The 22083-nt window shown below is 49.8% G+C and overlaps 1 protein-coding gene and 1 pseudogene across 1 annotated transcript in view; both read left to right on the top strand.

Annotated features, from left to right (window-relative positions):
• Positions 1-3548: 3548 nt before the first annotated feature.
• The window catches only part of CNR2 (cannabinoid receptor 2), a 40670-nt gene continuing 22135 nt past the window's right edge, over positions 3549-22083 (top strand). Inside the window, exon 1 of the mRNA XM_003271607.3 lies at positions 3549-3659. The gene's annotated coding sequence lies outside the window, so the exon portion shown is untranslated. The remainder of the gene's footprint in view (positions 3660-22083) is intronic.
• On the top strand, positions 14346-15768 carry LOC105738031 (annotated as a pseudogene).

The following is a 22083-nucleotide window of genomic DNA, read 5'->3' as shown; positions in this document are numbered from 1 at the left end:
TTCCCAGGGAAGAAAAGAGAACAGACTTCCTCTGTGGGCCCCATCAGCCCTGCCCACGGGACTTAGAGATCATGGAGCTTCCTTATTGATTCTCTTGTCCAGTGCTGCCCATAGGGAGTCCAAGGACCAACAGCATCTGCCTCCCCTGGGAATTAGTTAGAAATGCAGATTCTTGGGCCCCACCCCAGAATACTGAATCAGAATCTCTGGGAGTGGGGCCCAGCAATCTGTGTTTTGGGGTTTTGTTTTTTAAGAGTCAGGGTTCTCTCTCTGTCACCCAGCCTGGAGTGCAGTAGCATGATCATAGCTCACTATAACCTCAAACTCCTGAGTTCAAGAAAGACCTCCTCCCGCCTCAACCTCCCAAAATGCTGGGATTACGGGCATGAGCCACCTCTCCCGGCCCCAATCTGTGTTTTAACAGGGCCTATGGGTGACTTCGATGCACTCAGGCGTTTCAGGGGCACCTGTTATCTCCAATTTCCTCATTTTAGGAATGGAGAAATTGAGAACAGATACAGGAAGTAACTTGTTGCTCATCCAGGCAATGGCAGAGACCACACAAAAACTCAGCTTCCCAGTGTTCCTTCCACTTGAACTTTCAGTAACTTCCTTTCTTTCTTCCTTCATTCATTCATTCCTTCACTCACTCATGCCTTCCACCTCCAATTACATGCTTCGGGCTGCAATGGAGGACCAGGCGTTTAGGGACAGCCTCACCCTTCTTCCCCATGTGGGGCTTTCTCAAGGCCAGAGGTCTAGGATTCAGGATTGTGGAAGCATCTGCTAGATCTCTTCCAGCTCACCCCTGGGTCTCCAATTCCAGCCCAGATAGGAGTCTGATGTAGGCTGCAGGCGGCCCCCACTCTCCAGCTCCTTCTGGTCTTCTTTCCCTCTCTCTTGGCACCTGGGGCTCTCTGTCCCATTCCTCACTGCCAATGTCTTGCTCTTGGGAGAGATGCAAGGGCTAGAGGCTGTTACTGTTCCATTTCCCAAAGGGACGAATGATCAAATTAAAGGCCCTTCCCAGCAATGGCTTTGCACTGAAGGAGCCAGGACTAGGTCCAGACCAGGGTTCGAAAGTTAGCATTCTGAGCTGGATAATTCCTTGCTGTAGGGCTGTCCTGTGCATTGCAGAATGTTTAGCAGCATTCCTGGCCTCTACCTAGCAGATGTCAGTAGAATTCCTCCACCATATTGTGACAACCAAAAATGTCTCCAGATATTGCCAAGTGTCCCCTCTGGGTGGTGTTGCCAGATAAGACAGAGAATGCCTGGTTACATTCTTTTTTTTCTTTTTCTTTTTCTTTTTTTTTTTTTTTTTGAGATAGAGTCTCACTCTGGAGCCCAAGCTGGAGTGCAGTAAGGCGATCTCGGCTCCCTGCAACCTCCGCCTCTGTGGCTCTAGCATTTCTCATGCCTCAGCCTCCCGAGTAGCTGGGAGTACAACTACACACCACCACGCCCAGCTAATTTTTTGTATTTTAGTAGAGACGAGGTTTCACCATGTTGCCCAGGGTGGTCCTGAACTCCTGATCTCAGGCAGTCCATCTGCCTCTGCCTCCCAAAGTGCTGGGACAACAGGCGTGAGCCACCACGCCAGACTGAGCATTCTAATCGCAGATAAGCAACACGTAATTTTTAGTGCCTGAATGTCTCAACTATTGTTGCATTACCTCACATACTTATTTTTGTGGTGACAACACTTAAAATCTACTCTCCATCGTTTTCAAGAATATAATTCACTGGGCCAGGTGGGGTGGCTCATGCCTGTAATATTTTTTACTTGAAGAATCTTGCAACTCTACCTCAGGGGCAAAATCTTTCTTCATTGGCCCAGATCAGGGTCTGGGGTGTGGGGAGCAGTTAGTGAGAGGATCTGATGAGATAATCATAGGCCATGAGTTTACAAGGGCAAAAACTTTGCCATAATCATCTCTGTATCCTTAGAATATAATGGCGTCTCATTAAATATTTTATCTGAGAGTGGGTGTGAGGACACCTGGAACTATATCAGATACCATACCTGAGTACGTCCAGCCCAGGACTGGACATTAGGGACATACTCCCTAATAAATATAAACTGAAGATAATGTTTAGTTTGACTCATATAGCATTTTTTAAAGGTGTGACTTTGGGCTTTAAATTCTAAAATTGGCAACTGGCTGAGCATGGTGGCTCATGCCTGTAATCCCAACACTTTCGGAGACTGAGGGGGGAGGATTGCTTGAGCCCAGGAGTTCAAAACCAGGCTAGGCAACATAGTGAGACCCTCATCTATACAAAAAAATTAAAAAAAAAAAAAATAGCCAGGTGTGGTGGCACATGCCTGTTCTGCCAGCTACTTGGAAGGCTGAGATGGGAGGATCACTGGAACCCAGGAATTTGAGGCTGCAGTGAACTATGATTGTGCCGCTGTACTCCAGCCTGGGCAACACAGCGAGACCCTGCCTCAAAAAATTAAAATAAAATAAAATAAACAGGAAGTGGCAGGGCATGGTGACTCACACCTGTAATCCTAGCACTTTGAGAGGCCAAGGTAGGTGGATCACTTGAGGTCAGGAGTTCAAGACCTGCCTGGCCAACATGGCAAAACCCTGTCTCTACTAAAACTACAAATTAGCTGGAGGTGGTTGTGTGCACCTATAGTCCCAGCTACTCAGGAGGCTGAGGCAGGAGAGTTGCTTGAACCCAGGAGGCGGAGGTTGCAGTGAGCCGAGATCGCGCCATTGCACTCCAGCCTGGGCAACAGAGTGAGACTTGGTCTCAAAACAAACAAACAAAAAACAAAACACACACACATACACACACACACACACACACACACACACACACACACAGGAAGCTATCACATAAGTCAAGATTTCTGGTATCTCTTGGAAAATACAGCACAACTTCCAAATGCTTGGAACATCTGACAATTTGTCTATACTCCCAAGAAGAAAAGCTTGGCTGGAACTAAGAGGTACCTGCCCCTCTCTACTGGCCCAGATCAGGGTCTGGGGTGTGGGGCAGATACCTCTTAGCTGGGCCAGTGGAGAGGGTCAGGAACCTCTCAGCTCCAGCCAAGCTTTTCCACTTGGGTCCTGTGTTCCCCCTATTACCCACCGTCCCTACCACTCCCTATTGCCCCACACCAGGACCCATCACCCATTATGTTAATCTGCCTGTAGGCATTTGCATTTCAAAGCTCTGGCCTAGTGGTGAAGAGACATTGGAATGGCATGTCCTTTTAGGTGATCTATTGTAATGCTGGTGCATTATCCCCTTTTTACAGATAAAGAAACCTGCCTTTAGGGAGGTTAAGTGAATCAACATTTTAACGAGGCTGGATTAGAACCCAAGTCCCTTGACTCCAGGGTCTAGGCCCATGCCCCACCCTGGCCAGAGTTCGTTGTGAGAGAGAAGTCAACTGCAGGGGCAAGAGCACTGTGGCACCAGGGACCTGGAGGGGAAGTGGTAACAGGCACGGAAGGCCAGACCTCCTCACACTCACTCATCTGTGAGAAAGTACAAAAGCAAGAGAAAGCTGGCTTGGGAGTGGCACTCAACAGGTGATCTGAGTGGCACCCACGGCCAGGTCCTGGGAGAGGACAGAAAACAACTGGGACTCCTCAGCCCACGGCAGCTCCCGGTGCCCAGCCACCCACAACACAACCGTGAGTAGCTTTTTTTGTTGTTTATTTTAGGCTTCTTCCTCATTCTCCAAAACCTGTATTTTTGTTTGTTTGTTTGTTTTTGAGACAGAGTTTTGCTCTGTTGACCAAGCTAAAGTACAGTGGCACAATCTCGGCTCAGTGCAACCTCCGCCTCACAGGTTCAAGCGATTCTCCTGCCTCAGCCTCCCGTGTAGCTGGGATTACAGGTGCACTACTGCGCCTGGCTAATTTTTGTATTTTTAGTAGAGACAGGGTTTCACCATGTTGGCCAGGCTGGTCTCGAACTCCTGACTTCAGGTGATCTGCCCACCTTGGCCTCCCAAAGTGCTGGGATTACAAGCATGAGCCACTGCACCTGGCCAAAACCTGTATTCTTACCTTATGCCTTCCCTTCAGGGACACAAGAAGCCAGGTGGGCCTGTCTAGGGCAGGGGATAGATGTCATTTCAGGACACCTGGGGTTGTGGAGGACCAGTCGCAGGAATGCTCAGGGCTGGCATCCCCCTCCTAGGACCAAGAATCAGGACTTTGGCTTTCATTTCATTACAGAGACAAGAATCACACACACAGATGGCCTTACTGTGTGCCAGGTGCTGCCCGAAGAGCCTTTAGTGGTTTGATTTATTTAATCCTCACGACAGCTGTATGCAGTATGCGCTATCACCGTTGCCCACTTGATAGGTGGGGGCTAGGTGACTTACCGGAAATCCCGCGGGCATCGAGTGAGAGCATTGGCTTGGATTGAGCCTAGGCACTCCGGCTTTGTGGCCCACCCTTCAGCCTCCAGGCTCTCCTGCCTTACGAGGTGTGAACTGCAGCAGTAGATGGGGGCCAGGAAAGGACAGGGGCTGGCAGAGGCCTTTGAGATGACCAGGTGAGTCCCGCGCTCTCATTTTATAGATGGGGAGACCACAAGGTAGTGTTAGGGGCACACTGGACTCAGGAGGCCAGGGGTCTGCTTTGGTGTAAGTTCCACTCAGTGGAGGGAACTCCAGTGTGCCCTGGGGTCAGCGTCCAGGTCTGAATCCCAGCTCTGCCACTGGTAGCTCGATGACCTCAGGCAAATCACTCCATTTCTTTCCTGCTCAGCTTCTTCCTCTGAGAAATACGGGCCTGAGAAGGTCACTCACAGGCTTGTTGCGAGGGTTGACTGTCTGATGCGGGCACAGGGCGGGCAGCGGCACAGGGCTCAGGAATGGCTGTGGTGGAGAGTTTGATTTTCACCCCATCTGCTCTTGCTGTGGATTTGAGATGAGGATAAAATGAGGCCCGGCTGCTTTTCCCTGGAATGAGTGGCAAGCAGACACGTTGGCAGCATGAAAGCCAGGATGCAGGCTGGGGAGAAGTTCAGGGAGACCTCAGGAGGTGGAGTCCCAGTAATCCTGGCCCCAGCTCTGTAACCACCTTGTGGCTTACCAGAGTGACCCCCTAACCTGCTCTGGGCAGGCGAAGCATATCCTTTACCCTTTGGCCGGCTAAGGCCAGGCTAAGGCAGTGAAGACGGGAAAATGAGAGCCTGGCTCAGCCAAGCACAGCCCTCCAGCGCCAGCCCCCTCTTTTCCCTCCTCATTTTACAGTACCAGTCACTCTTGCTGCACGCCGTCGGGTGTGCATAAAATGGTCTTTCCTTTATTCAGATGAAGTCACATTCAATAGGACCCTGAGCCTCATCCTACTGGGCTAGGAGGAAATGAAATCTCCAAGTCCACTGAGCTTCCCTCACTCCCACCCCCACCCATGCACACTGACCCAGAGGACACACAGAACATGAGCGTGAGGGAGGCTCCTGGGTCCTCCTACGATGGATGCCCATTGCCCAAATGGGCTTGATTGTCTGAAGTCCAGCCTTGCCCACTTCCCTGGCATGCCTGGAGTCCAGATTCTTTGTAAGACCTGAAACCACTGTGTCTCATTTTGACATCCAGGATGTATCACCCAGTGACTTCCCCCAGAGGTCCTGCCGTCTTCCCAGAAAGCAGAGTCTAGGTGCCCATGACCTCTGGTCCCCTCCCAGCCAAGGACAATCTCTCCTCTCCCCTTGGCTGTGGATAACAGATGGACACTCTTCTCTCCCCACCCCCCACCCACGTGGCCTAACCTCACTGCGCTCAGGTTCTCAGGAAAGGACAGGAAGAAGGGTTGTCTTCAAATAGCTTCTGCTTCCTACTCTCACCCCTGAAAAAAGTCCCCGAACCATGAGACACAAAGGGCACTCTGAAAAGAGACAGGCAGCCCTATCTTACAGATAAGAAAAACCAAGACTCAGCAGCAGTGTTGACTTGCTCAGTGTCACACAGCCAAGGAATAGCGGAGCCAGTGTGAGCAGAGTCCTGTGCTGTGGGTTCAGAGCTTGTGCTATCAATCACGTGGAATCACATGGAAACCCAAGTCTCCCTCATCAATTACTCAGGCGACCTGGGGCAAGTCACATCACCTTTCTGAACCTCAGTTTCTTCAACTCTAAAACTGACGCTATCATAGCATTCCCAACCTGCCTCAAAGCGGCTCTTGTTTTTTTGTTTTTTGTTTTTTTCTTTCTTTCTTTTTTTTTTTTTTTTTTTTTTTTTTTCTGAGACAGCGTTTTGCTCTTGTTGCCCAGGCTGGAGTGTAATGGCGTAATCTCAGCTCACTGCAACCTCTGCCTCCTGGGTTCAAGCGATTCTCCTGCCTCAGCCTCTCAAGTAGCTGGGATTACAGGCATGTGCCACCACGCCCAGCTAATTTTGTATTTTTAGTAGAGATGGGGTTTCTGCATGTTGACCAGGCTGGTCTCGAGCTCCCGACCTCAGGTGATCTGCTCTTGTTTTTTTCTTAAGCGAACACTGATGAAGCATTTACTACACATGTGAGCTCTGTGACCGTTCCTCATTCAGTCCTCACCACAGCCTAGGAGGGGGCTGCTATCACTAACCACATTTGCAAGGTGAGAAACTGAAGCTCACACAAGCTTAAGACTTGTCCAAGGGGCTGGGCATGGTGGCTCACACCTGTAAGCTTGGCACATTGGGAGACCCAGGCAGGAGGACAGCTTGAGCTCAGCAGTTCAAGACCAGTCTAGGAAACATAGTGAGACCCTATCTCATATTTTTTATTTTTAGTTTTTGAGACAGAGTCTCTCTCTGTCGCCCAGGCTGGAGTGCAGTGGCGCAATCTCAGCTCACTGCAAGCTCCGCCTCCCAGGTTCACGCCATTCTCCTGCCTCAGCCTCCCGAGTAGCTGGAACTACAGGCGCCCACCACCATGCCCGGCTAATTTTTTGTATTTTTAGTAGAGATGGGGTTTCACCATGTTAGCCAGGATGGTCTCGATCTCCTGACCTCGTGATCCGCCTGCCTCGGCCTCCCAAAGTGCTGGGATTACAGGCGTGAGCCACTGTGCCCGGCTAGTGAGACCCTATCTCTACAAAAAAAAAAAAGAAAAAATTAAAAATTAGCCATGTGTGGTGGCACATGCCTGTGGTCCCAGCTCCTCAGGGGGCTGAGGTGGGAGGATTGTTTAAGCCTCTGGGAGATTGAGGCTGCAGTGAGCTATTATTGCCTGGGTAACTGAGCAAGATACTGTTTCAAAAAAAAAAAAAAAGGAGAGAGACTTGTCCACAGTCCCACAACTGGTGGTAATGGCAAAGCTGAGACTCAAGTCCAGGTCAATCTGGATCCAGAACCAAGCCATACTGTGGTGGGAATCAAATAGGAGAACGGGAGTGGAAATGCCTCTAGGTATAGAGATGCAGTGCAGGCTCGGGGACTCATCATCAGGGTTGTCTTTACTGTGTCGCTCGCCAGGCTGCATTTCAGATGCCATCACATGGACAACCCGAGAACCTGCGCGGGGGAGGAAATTGGGGGGATAGCATATGAATATGGCCGGCTTCTCTCCCCCCACCCCAAACTGAGCATGCCTGGAGTCCAGATTCTTTGTAAGACCTGAAACCAGTGTGTCTCATTTTGACATCCAGGATGTATCCAGTCTGGCAGTCCAATCTGAGCAATCCAATCCAGTCTTGTGAGGGGTCCACTCTGTGCCAAGACCCTGAGGCTCTAGCCCTTGGCCCAGGTGACTTCCTGTTTCCATGATGATCTCCGACAGACCTTCCCTGACTATGCGTAGGCATTATCTTATGTAATCCTCACCTCGGTCCTGTAAAGGCAATTCTCTTTCTCTCCCCAAGCTATAAATGAGGACGCTGAAGTCTCGGGAGAGGGCAGAGTGGGAACCCACACACAGCCGAGGCTCTCAGCCCCCAGTTACGCTGCAGGGACCACCAGAAGAGTAAGATCAGGTCTCAGCCTTCTTCCAGCAGAACCCAGAACAGTGTAAAACTGTTCTCTTTTCCCTCCATCTCCTGGAGAAAGAAAGGATGTACTCAGTCCTCACGCCAGGCAGCAAAGACCTCAAATGCCAAGGAGAGAAAATGACAGACAAGGGCAGATTAATGGGGGAGGAACTGCATAGTGGAGTTAGGGCCAAGCAGGGAGGGAAGGATTCCCCAGCAGTCGAGGGAGTGAAGGCTGCTGGGGCCCCATCCTGTCGGGGAGGATGTGGGTGAGCCCATGAGCAGAGGGGACTTCGTGGTTCAGTGTCCCGTGAGCTTCACGGCTTCTCCTCCCCTCCCCTACCTGCTCCCACTGCCCAGAGAGGAGGTCTCTGATCTTCTGCTCATACAGTGAGTCAAAGGCAGCTTTTCCCACTCCCTCACCCCCACCACCCCACCTGTCTCTCAGAGGCTCCCTTGCCTCCCTAGAGGTTGAGGCAACCCCTAAGTTCCTCTTTGAGAGCCACAGCTGTGTTCACAGTGTTGCCTCAGCCCAAATTCATTGAGTTTGTCCTCTGCGTCTCTCCCTGGGTCTGTTTGGGTCCTGGAAAATCTGATGGAGCTGGAAGCTGGGGAATAGAGCCCACTGAGAGCAAGGGAGGAGCCAGAGGGTGCTTCACTGACCTTCTGTAGCCCTCCCTCCCTTCCAGTGGGCCCATTTGACAGATGAGGCCACTAAGGCTCAGACACAACAGGCAGAGACAGGAGTCAAACCCAAGTCTATCTTCCCACTACTTTCTACCAGCTTTTCCCACTAGGGAGGGAGATGTTCCAGAAGGTTCACATCATTAGAAGATCTTGATGCCTGTTTCCATTTTTTAAAAATTAGTGAATAATTACTGTAATATTTAAAAGATATTTTTCTCAGCGTGAGATCTTCCTAGGATAAGTGGAAGAATCAAGTCCGGCAGGTATAACCAGGCATCACTTGAGCCCAGGAATTCAAGGCTGCCGTGAGCCGAGATTGTGCTACTGCACTCTAGCCTGGGTGACAGAGCAAGATCCCTATTTCAAAAATAAAATAAATATTTAAAAAGCGATAATTGGCCAGGCATGGTGGCTCATGCCTGTAATCCCAGCACTTTGGGAGGCCCAGGCAGGCAGATCATGAGGTCAGGATATCGAGACCATGCTGGCCAACATGGTGAAACCCCATCTCTACTAAAAATACAAAAATTAGCCAGGCGCAGTGGGACGTGCCTGTAATCCCAGCTACTCAGGAGGCTGAGGCAGGAGAATTGCTTGAACCAGGGAGCCAGAGGTTGCAGTGAACCAAGATCACACCACTGCAGCCTGGTAACAGAGGGAGACTCCATCTCAAAAAAAAAAAAAAAAAAAAGCAGTAGTTAGTGGTGATGGAACAAACTATCTCATGACTCACAACCAGGCAATTAATCATTCAGCTACAGCTTTGGCTGATATATGGCTTTATATTGTTTTTGCTCTTAATATGAATCATTTAATTTATACCCTTACTGAGCCAATGATTAAAGACAGCATAAGAAACTGATATAAAAAACACAAGGAAACTGGGAATGGTAGCTCACGCCTGTAATCTCAGAACTTTGGGAGGCTGAGGTGGGAGGATCACTTGAGGCCAGGAGTTTGAGACCAGTCTGGCCAACATGGTGAAACCCCATCTTTACTAAAAAAATACAAAAATTAGCCAGGTGTGGTGGCATATGCCTGTAATCCCAGCTACTTGGGAGGCTGAGGCCGGAGAATTGCTTGAACCTGCACAGCAGAGGTTGCAGTGAGCCGAGATCGCACCACTGCACTTCAGCCCAGGCAACAGAGCAAGACTCCATCTCAAAAAAAAAGAAAAGAAAATACAAGGAAATGACAGTGTTAACTCCCCTGCAGATTTGCTTCAAGATTCTTCTTTTTTCTCTTTTTTTTTTTTGAGACAAGGTCTCCCTCTGTCACCAGGCTGGAGCATAGTGGCGTGATCTCGGCTCAATGCAACCTCCGCGTCCCAACCTCCACCTCCCAGGTTTAAGCGATTATCCTGCCTCAGCCTCCCATGTAGCTGGGTTTACAGGTGCATGCCACACGCCCGGCTAATTTTTTTGTATTTTTAGTAGAGACAGGGTTTCACCATGTTGGCCAGGCTGGTCCCGAACTCCTGACCTCAGGTGATCCGCCCACCTTGCTCTCCTAAAGTGCTGGGATTACAGGAGTGAGCCACCATGCCCGGCCTGCTGCAAGATTCATAAATTACATTTATCTGATCAACTTTCTTACATAGCATATTAGAGAAATCCTAGTATTTCACAACGTTTCAAAGGTTGGTAAGACGAGAGAAAGATGTATTCTGTCTTTTCCTGTACTGAGTATAAAAGAGATCTACACCTGCAAGGCATATACAGAAAGGCATGCAAATAGGGGCCTGAGACATATTTTTTCTTTTTTTTTTTTTGACACAGAGTCTCACTTTGTCACCCAGGCTGGAGTGCAGTGGTGCAATCATGGCTCACTGCAGCCTTGACCTCCTAGATTCAAACCATCCTCTCATCTCAGTCTCTCAAGTAGCTGAGACTACAGGCACATGCCACCACTCCCAGCTAAATGAGACCTATTTTAGCTCATCATATAGCAAACATAAAATTACTTTTAAAAAGTATAAATTGTCCGGGTGCGGTGGCTCACGCCTGTAATCCCAGCACTTTGGGAAGTGCTGAAGCTCAAGGTGGATCACTTGAGCTCAGGAGTTCAAGACCAACGTGGGCAACATGGCAAAACTCCATCTCTAAAAAAAAAAAAAATGAAAAAAAAGTTAGAGAAAAATTTTAAACGATACACTTATTGTAAATAGTACATTTGATTTAAAATCACTTCCTTTTTCATGGGCCATAGAAAATTATGAAATGGCTCCAGTAGTTTCCACTGGGGTTTATAAAATTGAGTGTTCTATGTCCCATATATCCCGTTTAATCCTCACAACAGTCCTGAGTGGAGGTATTTTCATTATTCCCATTTTACAGACAAGGACAGTGAGGCTCAAGGAGACGACGTAATTTGCACGAGAGACCACAGATTTAATAAGGGGCAGGAGGCAGGTACAGTGGTGTGGGCCTGGAATCCCGCTACTGGAGAGTCTGAGGGGGGAAGACAGCTTAAGCCTAGTTCTCCAAAAAACATCAGAGTGGGAGCAGAATCAGAACTCACAACTATGACTCAGGCTGCCTCTGTCTAACTATTTCCTCCTTATTCTCAGTTGGTTCCGAGGATAAGTTCAGGACCAACTGAGAATCTGTGTTCAGAGCCAACTGAGAATCTCTTTTACACAGAACAGGAACGGGAACTAGAAATCCAGGCCACCTTGCAAGTTTGGCTCCCGAGGCCTGAGACTGGCTTGATAGAGTGTCCCGTGATCCCGCTAGATCCCAAATCCCAGGCCAGAGATTGTAACATGTGTTCGTTGTTATGGTCCCAGGGACCAAAAGCCAACAGATGCACAAATGCACCTTAATTAATTCTATCATAGAGAGGTAGAAGGAACTCACAGGAGGATCAGCTCCCCAGATGTCTGGCCTATCCCTGGCTGTTCCTCGTCTCTCCATGACCTGAGTCCCCATGCCAGGTTTAATTCATCCATCAGCTTCTGCCCAGCTTGTCCCTTTGTCCCCTCTAGCCCCTTTGCCACCACTCACAGATCTTATCAGCCCCATGAGTCAAGCCTCTCTGCTGATGCTGGTTTCCCCAACTACAGAACAGGAGTGATACTAGTCCCCCATCATGGATTTGTTGTGTAGAATATATAAGTTAATATATAAATATATATATAATATATAAAGTGCAAAGATGGCCAGGCGCGGTGGCTCATGCCTGTAATCTCAGAACTTTGGGAGGCCAAGGCAGGTGGATCACCTGAGGTCAGGAGTTCAAGACAAGCCTGGCCAACATGGTGAAACCCCATCTCTATTAAAAATACAAAAACTAGTTGGCATGGTGTCGGGTACCTGGAATCCCAGCTACTCGGGAAGCCGAGGCAAGAGAATCGCTTGAACCTGGGAGGCAGAGGTTGCAGTGAGCCGAGATGCACTACACTCCAGCCTGGGCGGCAGGGCCAGACTCATCTCAAAAAAAAAGAAAAGTTAAGTGCAGAGAATAGTGCCTGACACACAGTATACAGTAGGTGCAATTTCAGTATTAATTGCTACTATTGTCATAATCACCAGAGTGTTTCAAGAGCTGAGCCTCCATGGCTCTCCACATCGCTTCACAAACTCCCCTCTTCTGTTCTGGGAACCAGCCTGAATTGCAACCTCAACCCCTCACTGATGCAACCCTATAAGCAAACCAGAATCATGGCTAGGGCAGGGGCTCTACCCTTTGGGATCTGGCCAAGCCAGGAAGAGGTAGAGTGGCCTGGAGGCAAACCGCAGATGATTCAGAATGTTCACCACGTGGTTAACCCTGTCTTATTCCTGCTTTAGAGAGAAGCCACCATGAAAAGTCCTCATCATCAGGGGACAGGCCTCTTTGTCCCCTGGTTATAATGCCTTACTTTGTATGCAAGTTTCCTTTCCTATGGAGAGCACTTCATGGATGGAATGGGTGACTGGCCACTTCCAGGTGTGATTTTAACAACGCCCCTCCCACCCGCAGACAAATGCATACTTCCAGATGGCTGACAGATTTCACAGCAACAGGCTACCCTCAGGGTGAAAGAGATCCACACATGCTTATCAGTCATTTACACTGTAATATCGCAGAGCATCAAATAATTTTCTGTAGTAGACTTTCTTTGAAAGAGGGAGATAGGCCTTTTAGTTCTCGTTATAAAAATGAAGATTGGCCAGGTGCAGTGGCTCACACTTGTAATCCCAGCACTTGGAAGCAGCACCAGGTGGATCACCTGAGGTCAGGAGCTCAAGACCACCTGGCCAACATGGTGAAGCCTTGTCTCCAATAAAAATGCAAAAAAATGAGCTGGGCATGGTGGCAGGCGCCCGTAATCCCAAGCTACTCTCGAGGCTGAGCCTGGAGACTCACTGGAACCCAGGAAGCAGAGGTCATAGTGAGCTGAGATTGCACCACTGCACTCCAGCCCGGGTGACAGAACGAGACTCCAAAAAACACAACCAAACGAACAAAACAACCAGAGGATCTGAGTGACATCACCTGGATCACAAGGGGGCTCCCTAGTGGGGCAAAGCTAAGATGCCTGTCTTCAGGCAGTGTGAACTCTGGAATCTGGTAAAGCAGAAAATGGGGAGCCCAAATGCAATTTTTCAACATTTCAAAGGGCCCCCCAGAAAGATTAGAGAGAAGTCCCCGGGAGAAAGCCGCAGGAGCCAGCTGAGCAACTAGGAGGCAGGCCCCTGTGACAGCTGCAGACCTGGGCACAGGTTTGGGTTCACATCGGGCTCTGCCCTTTTGTGCAACCTCAGACAAGTCACTGCATCTTTGCGCCTCGGTCTCCTTGTCTGCAAAACAGAGATGATGATAATAGGACCACCCTTCCTGACTTACTGTGAGGATTAATTGCATTTTACACAACTAGCTATTGTTAAAGTGAAGCTCCCCACAATCACATTCTCACCCTTGCATTTATGGCCTGGCAGGTTAGGTTCTGCAAGGCTGTTTCACAGATACTATGAGTAGCACTTTTGATATGTTAACCCAGGCATGCCCTTCTTACTGATCGTTAAAAAAAAAAAAAAAAAAAAAAAAGCCTTTTTTTTTTTTTTTTTTTTTTTGAACAAATCGTGGGGTCTCACTCTGTCACCCAGGCTGGAGTGCAGTGGCACGATCACAGCTAGCTGTAGCTTCAACAACCTGGGCTCAAGTGGTCCTCCCACCTCAGCCTCCCAAGTGTCTGGGACCACAGGCATGCACCACCACTCCTGGCTAATTTTTTTTATTTGTAGAGGCGGGGTCTTCCTATGTTGCCCAGGCTTGTCTTGAACTCCTGGGCCCAAGGGCTCCTCCCACCTCAGCCTCCCAGATTGCTGGGATTACAGGTGTGAATCACTGCACCCGGCCTCACTTTGAAAATTAGAAAGCAGGTTACCCTCCTTGAGGATGCTGGCATGTGTCAGAGAGAATACCTCCAACCAATCCATTAAGAAACAGTTATTGCTGCGGCCGGGCCTGGCCCGGCTGCGCTAGGCTAGGCTCCGGCAGGATCGCAGGGGTGGGGGTGGTAGGGGCACGGGTGGCAGCCCCGCGGGTCGCAGCGCCGCTGCCGCCGCCCATGAATGCTGCTGCCCCTGGCCTGCCCTCACCGCCGCGTCGCTCAGCGCCCGACCTCCCTGCTTGTGCTTGCAGAGCCGCTCCCGAGGCCCCGGCGCGGCGCGAGGGCGCGGGGCGGGGGTCCACAGGCGCCGAGGCTGCCCCCTGACCCCCCCGGGGCCCCGCCCGCGAAGATGGCGGCGGAGCTCTACGTCCCCGCCAGCGCCGCAGCCGCGGTCCTAGCCAACAGCAACGCCGGCGCCGTCGTGGGCAGGAAGGCCGGGCAGCGCAGCCTGCACAGCGCCCCCCGCGCCCGCACCGCCCACACCCGGAGACCCCCGAATGGCGCTGCCGCCCCACGCTGCGCGAGGAACGCGCTCATGTTCCACAACGAGCTCATGGCCGACGTGCACTTTGTCGTGGGACCCCCGGGGGCGACCAGGACGGTGCCCGCCCACAAGTACGTCCTGGCTGTCTGCAGCTCCTTCTTCTACGCCATGTTCTACTGGGACCTGGCGGAAGTCAAATCTGAAATTCACATTCCAGACGTGGAGCCCGCAGCCTTTCTGATCCTATTAAAAAGTACGTGTACAGTGATGAGATCGATCAGGAAGCCGATACGGTGCTGGCCACTCTGTACGCTGCTAAGAAGTACATTGTCCCGGCATTGGCAAAAGCCTGCGTCACCTTTCTGGAGACAAGTCTGAAAGCCAAGAACGCCTGCGTCCTGCTGTCCCAGAGCCGGCTGTTTTAGGAGCCCGAGCTAACGCGGCGCTGCTGGGAGGTCATCGACGCACAGGCCTTGATGGCCCTGCGGTCCGAAGGCTTCTGTGAGATAGACCGGCAGGAGACATTGGAGATCATTGTCACTCGGGAGGCCCTCAACACCAAGGAGGCGGTGGTCTTCGAGGCCGTCCTGAACTGGCCCAAGGCAGAGTGCAAGAGGCAGGGGCTGCCAGTCACCCCACGAAACAAGAGGCATGTTTTGGGGCGAGCCCTCTATCTGATCCGAATTCCAACCATGACCCTAGAGGAGTTTGCCAACGGCGCTGCCCAGGCAGACATTCTGACTCTGGAGGAGACCCACACCATCTTCCTGTGGCACACGGCCACCAACAAGCCCTGCCTTGACTTCCCCCGATCAACAGGAAGGGCCTCCCCCCCGCAGAGGTGCCACGGATTCCAGTCTTCTGCCTACCGCAGCAACCAATGCCATACCGCGGGCGCTGTGACAGCATCCAGTTTGCAGTGGACAGAAGGGTATTTATTGCGGGGCTGGGCCTGTATGGGTCCAGCTCTGGGAAGGCTGAGTACAGCGTCAAGATTGAGCTCAAGAGGCTTGGGGTGGTTCTGGCTCAGAACCTGACCAAATTCATGTCGGACAGATCCAGTAACACCTTCCCGGTCTGGTTTGAACAACCGGTCCAGGTTGAACAAGACACCTTCTACACGGCAAATGCTGTCCTGGACGGCAGCAACCTCAGCTACTTTGGGCAGGAGGGGATGACGGAAGTGCAGTGCAGAAAGGTGGCCTTCCAGTTCCAGTGCTCCTCGGACAGCACCAGCGGGACTGGGGTCCAGGGTGGGCAGATCCCTGAGCTCATCTTCTATGCCTGAGGTGCCCGGGGAGGCTGCAGCAGGTCGGCGAGTGGGTGGAGGGGAAATCAGGACACTAACTGCTTCTTGACACCATGAAAGGCCACACTTAACCTTGTCTTTCTTTGGCATGTAGTCAACTGAAGCTTGATTCTGTGAAGTAGGCACCTTCTCCATACAGCCAGAGCTGGGGGATTGGAGTCTTAGGCATCTCTGGTACACTGGGGTGCACGTCTCAGGTGGAGGAAGATTTAGGGCACAAGACAGGCCCCAGATCCCCTCCCAATGGCACCCATGCCACCTGCTTTGAGGGGTTGGATGTTCCTGCCACCCTCTTGGATACTAAGTGGTTCCAAGCTTAAGTGTAGACCTTCCCTTCAAATCTAAAATCGGCAAAAAGTCACTTAAAATAAGGGACTTCTGTAATAAAGGTTGCCTAAAATTAAAAAAAGAAACAGTTACTGAGCAGTGACCATGGGTGAGGCAGGTGCAGTTAAGATACAGGGGTGAACAAAACAAATAATGAGCCCTAACTCCCTTGGAGTGACCATTCTAGTGTCCTATTACTCAAATTAGTCTCCCCATGCATTCGAGGATCAGAGTTTTTAAGGACAATTTGGTTGGTTGCTGGAAGCATGGCTCAGTAAAATGGTCCAAGGTGGGAAGGATAAAAATGAGATCAGGGAGGCCAGGCGCCGTGGCTCATGCCTGTAATCCCAGCACTTTGGGAGGCCAAGGCGGGCGCATCACCTGAGGTTGGGAGTTCAAGATCAGCCTGATCAACATGGAGAAACCCCATTTCTACTAAAAATACAAACTTGGCCGGGCGTTGTGGCATATGCCTGTAATCCCAGCTACTTGGGAGGCTGAGGCAAGAGAATCGCTTGAACCTGGGAGGTGGAGGTTTCAGTGAGCCGAGATTGCACCATTGCACCCTAGCCTGGGCAACAAGAGTGAAACTCTGTCTCAAAAAAAATAAAAAATAAAAAATGAGATCAGGGAAAAGATGGTTGCCCAGAGGTATAAGAGAGAACCCGTGCCCCTCCGTCTATAAGCCTCTAGGGGTTCACCTTGCCTGCCGCCTAGACAGAGCCGATTCATCGACAGGAGAATTGCAATAGAGAAAGAGTAATTTATGCAGAGCTGGCTGTGCGGGAGACCGGAATTTTATTATTACTCAAATCAGTCTCCCCCAGCATTCAAGGATCAGAGTTTTTAAGGACAATTTGTTTGGTTGCGGGGAGCCAGTGAGCCAGGAGTGCTGATTGGCCAGGGATGAAATCACAGGGAGTCGAAGCTGTCCTCTTGCGCTGAGTCAGTTCCTGGGTGGGGGCCACAAGATCAGATGAGCCAGTTTATGGATTTGGGTGGTGCCAGCTGATCCATCAAGTGTAGGGTCTGCAAAATATCTCAAGCACTGATTGCAGGAGCAGTTTGGGGAGGGTCAGAATCTTGTAGCCTCCAGCTGCATGACTCCTAAACCATAGTCTGTCTGTCTGTCTTTCCTTCCTTCCTTCCTTCCTTCCTTCCTTCCTTCCTTCCTTCCTTCCTTCCTTCCTTTTCTTTCTTTTCTTTCTTTCTTTCTGACGGAGACCCCTCTGTCGCCCAGGCTGGAGTGCAGTGACGCGATCTCGGCTCACTGCATCCTCCACCTCCCAGGTTTAAGTGATTCTTCTGCCTCACTCTCTCCAGTAGCTGGTATTACAGTGTGCACCACCACACCTGGCTAACTTTTGTATTTTTAGTGGAGACGGAGTTTCAATATGTTGGCCAGGCTGATCTTAATTCCTGACCTCAAGTGATCCACGCGCCTCAGCCTCCCGAAGTGCTGGGATTACAGGTGTGAATCACCACACCAGACCCTAAACCATAATTTCTAATCTTGTGCCTACTGTTAGTCCTACAAAGGCAATCTAGTCCCCAGGCAAGAAGGAGGTGTACTTTGGGAAAGGGCTGTTATCGTCTTAGTTTTAAACTAAGTTTCTCCCAAAGTTAGTTCAGCCTACGCCCAGGAATGGACAAGGGCAGCTTGGAGGTTAGAAGCAAGATGGAGTCGGTTAAGTTAGATCTCTTTCACTGTCTCAGTCATAATTTTGCAAAGGTGGTTTCACATCTAGGCTGCCCAACTTCTGTGGTCAGGGTCTGGCACCAGATATATGAGTCTGAATTCTGACTCTGCCATTTACAAACTTTGTGACCTCGGCAAATCCAGTCCAGCTGAGCCTCTGGTTCCTCACAGATAAGATCTTGAAAATGAGACAATCTATCTCCAACAGCAGTTTGGAGGATAAAGAAGACAGTGCATTTCTTTGTGGTAACAACATTTAAAATCTACTGTTTTAGCAATTTTGATACGTGTATCGTAACATCACATTGTATTCCATAAATATATACAATTATTATTTGTCCATCAAAAATAGAATGAAAACATTTAAAAATAATATATAGTACCGGCCAGGTGTGGTGGCTCGCGCCTGTTATCCTAGCACTTTGGTAGGTGGAGGCGGTTGGATCAACTGAGGTCAGGAGTTGGAGACCAGCCTGGCCAACATGGCGAAACCCTGTCTCTACTAAAAATACAAAATTTAGCTGGGCATGGTGGTGCACTTCTGTAATCCCAGCTACTCAGGAGGCTGAGGCAGGAAAATCACTTGAACCCAGGAGGCGGAGCTTGCAGTGAGCCGAGATCACGCCACTGCACTCCAGCCTGGGCAACAGAGTGAGACTCTGTCTTAAAAAAGAAAAAGGCCGGGCGCAGTGGCTCATGCCTGTAATCCCAGCACTTTGGGAGGCTGAGGCGGGCGGATCACAAGGTCAGATCAAGACCATCCTGACTAACATGGTGAAACCCTGTCTCTACTAAAAATACAAAAAAATAATAAAAAATAGCCAGGCGTTGTGGGGGGTGCCTGTAGTCCCAGCTACTTGGGAGGCTGAGGCAGGACAATGGCGTGAACCCGGGAGGCGGAGCTTGCAGTGAGCCAAGATCGCACCACTGCACTCCAGCCCGGGTGACAGAGTGAGACTCCATCTCAAAAACAAACAAACAGAAATTTAAAAATATATATATAGTATGGATTTGAACAACAACAGAAAAGGACACAGTGCTTATGAAGGGCCTTTCACAGTGCCTGCCACAAAGGAAGCACTCAGCAGAGAGTGGCAAATTTCTTTTCTTCACGTAGTTTAACCACGACAATACATTGCAACAGTTCGCATGCTAAAGCAGAGATAAGAATCCAGTTGCCTTCTCATAAACCAGACAATTAAAGAGATTTGCCACAAAAAGTTATTTTCATTTAAAAATATGTTACTTCAGGGTGGGCATGGTGGCTCATGCCTGTAATCCCAGCACTTTGGGAAGCTAAGGCGGGTGGATCACAAGGTCAGGAGTTCAAGACCAGCCTGGCCAACATGGTGAAACCCTGTCTCTGCTAAAAACACAAAAATTAGCCGCGTGTGGTGGCACACGCCTGTAGTCCCAGCTACTTAGGAGGCTGAGGTGGAAGAATTGCTTGAAACCGGGAGACAGAGTTTGCATTGAACCGAGATCGCACCGCTGCACTCCAGCTTGGGTGACAGAGTGAGACTCGGTCTCAAAAAAAAAAAAAAAAAATTTCTATTAACTTGCAGTAGGATTATTAATTTTTTTAAGTTCTCAGTTTTAGTCTCTAATACAGCAAGTACTAATAGGTGTAACCTACATCAACAAAAGCTCTTTAGTGCCGAGGTAACTTTTAAGACGGTAAAGGGTCACTGAGACCACGAAGTTTGAGAACTGCTGCCCCAGGCTTTCGTGATCTGCCTTTCTCACGCCAGCTCTTTTGCAATCTGACAACACCCCCATTTTCTGCCCCATGTGATTAATTGCATAACTTCCGTGTTGGAAGGACCTTTTGAGATCTCATCATAAAACCACTCCTGGCAGGGTGCAGTGGCTCACACCTGTAATTCCAGCACTTTGGGAGGCTGAGGCGGGTGGATCACCTGAGGTCAGGAGTTCAAAATCAGCCTGGCCAAAATAGTGAAACCCCATCTCTACTAAAAATAGAAAAATGGTGGCAGGCACCTGTCATCCCAGCTACTTGGGAGGCTGAGGCAAGAAAATTGCTTGAAGCTGGGAGGAGGCAGCTGCAGTGAGCTGAGATCTCACCACTGTATTCCAGCCTCTAGCCCAGGTGACAGAGCAAGACTCTGGAAGAAAAAAAAAAACAAAAAAAACACTCCTGGGTGCAGATGGACCTACTGAGGAGGCTGCTGTGCCTGAGGTTACACAGCCATCAGTTCCACCTGGGACTAGAACCAGCATCCTTCCTATCTCCTTAATCCAGGGCTCTCGTCATGACAGCAAGCTGGCAGATGCTCCCTGGCACAATCTCAGCTTCCTGTTCTTTCATCTCTAAAAGTCTTGAGTGGAGACAGGGTCTTCCCCCTCTGCTTTCCTGTCCCACCCTTCCCTCCTGCCTCTCACCTCCCTCTTTGACACTCCTCCTACCAGCCCAAGGGCACAATAGAGATGACATCGTCACTCTCATTGGTTACCAACTAGCAAAGAACTTGAGAAAGTGAGGAGAAAGCTCTAATGTGTTCACATATATAGCATCTATATAAGCTGCCATTCATGCAGGGCTTAGTGTGTGGCAGGCCCTGTATTAGGCCTGAGCCAACTCAGTTAGTCTTCATGCCTCCCCACCACTGATGAGACAAGTACTACTTGTTACTCCTGTTTTATGGATGAGGAAACTGAGTGAAAGAGATGAATGAAGTGAGTGGCTTTACTTGAGAGCAAAAAGCTAATAATACTTGGCAGAGCCAAGATTGGAACTCAGTGCTATCTGACTCCAAAGCCCAACAGCCTGATGGGCAAATCCTCGTCGGTGAGAAGGTCCGGACTCCACCAGTAAGGTGGGGAAAGGACTAAAGTCTAGGGCCTGGCAGGGTGTGGTGGCTCATGCCCGTAATCTGAGCATGAACTTTAGGAGACCAAGGCGGGAGGATCACTTAAGGCCAGGAGTTTGAGACAAGCCTGGGTGATATAGTGAGACCCCATATCTACAAAAAGTAAATAACAATAACAATAACTCAAGGCCAGCTAATGGTAGCAATGAAGGCATTACTGAGAAAAAATGGTCAGAAAAATACAAAGTCAAAAGAGAGAGAAAATAGATGGGATTTGCCCCTGGAAATAAAGACAAAAGATTGTGCATGGTATCAGGGCCCCTCACCCTGTGCAGAGTCATGCATTCAATCCTGCCTCTTTACCAATCTGACCTTGTCATGACACAAGGACTCAAGTCCTGGCCGGGCACGGTGGCTCACGCTGTAATCCCAGCACTTTGGGAGGCTGAGGAGGGCAGATCAAGAGGTCAAGAGATCAAGACCATCCTGGCCAACATGAAACCCCGTCTTCACTAAAAATACAAAAAATCAGTTGAGTGTGGTGGCACACACCTGTAGTCCCAGCTACTCGGGAGGCTGAGGCAGGAGAACCGCTTGAACCCGGGATTCGGAGGTTGCAGTGAGCTGAGATCGCGCCACTGCACTCCAGCCTGGTGATAGAGCGAGACTCTGTCTCAAAAAAAGAGAGAGAAAAAAAAGGACTCAGGTCCTGGCTTTGTCTGCCACTTGCTATGGGTTTTTGGGCAAATGACTTGCCCCCTCTGAATCTATTTGTTCATGGAATAGTTGAGCAAAACCTGCCTCACATAGTGGCCATGAGCCTTCCCAGGCTGTGTAGATCGTCAAGTATGTTATGAACGTGAGCATTATTAGTCCATTCTCTAAAAGAGAAGTTGCTGAATTATAAAATAATTGAAAGAGGAAGAAGATATTGGAAAAGACTCAACAAAACTGTCCTGTTGGGAGATTTCTTTTTTTTCTGAGTTTTGCCCTGTCACCCAGGTTGGAGCACAGTGGTGTGACCTTGGATCACTGCAACCTCCACCTCCCGGGTTCAAGTGATTCTCCTGCCTCAGCCTCCCAAGTAGCTGGGATTATAGGCACACGCCACCATGCCTGGCTAATTTTTTTGTATTTTTAGTAGAGACGGGGTTTTGCCATGTTGGCCAGGCTGGTCTCAAACTCCTGACCTCAGGTGATCCGCCCGCCTCGGCCTCCCAAAGTGCTGGGATTAGAGGCGTGAGCCACCGTGCCCGGCAGTGTTGCAGATTTCTAATTAGTCAGTTAATTTACCAAGTATTTGTTTGGAGATGGAAGGGGAGAATGCAAAGCAACTGGATGGGATCCTAGGTTTTCAAATAAATGGACAAGAGCGTGGATTCCCAATGTCCCCAGCAAGTTTCTTTTTCTTTCTTTCTTTCTTTTTTTTTTTTGAGA

This window comes from Nomascus leucogenys, chromosome 24, assembly GCF_006542625.1.
Source record: "Nomascus leucogenys isolate Asia chromosome 24, Asia_NLE_v1, whole genome shotgun sequence".
NCBI lineage: Eukaryota > Metazoa > Chordata > Mammalia > Primates > Hylobatidae > Nomascus > Nomascus leucogenys.
This window is presented reverse-complemented; position numbering and strand designations above follow the sequence as displayed.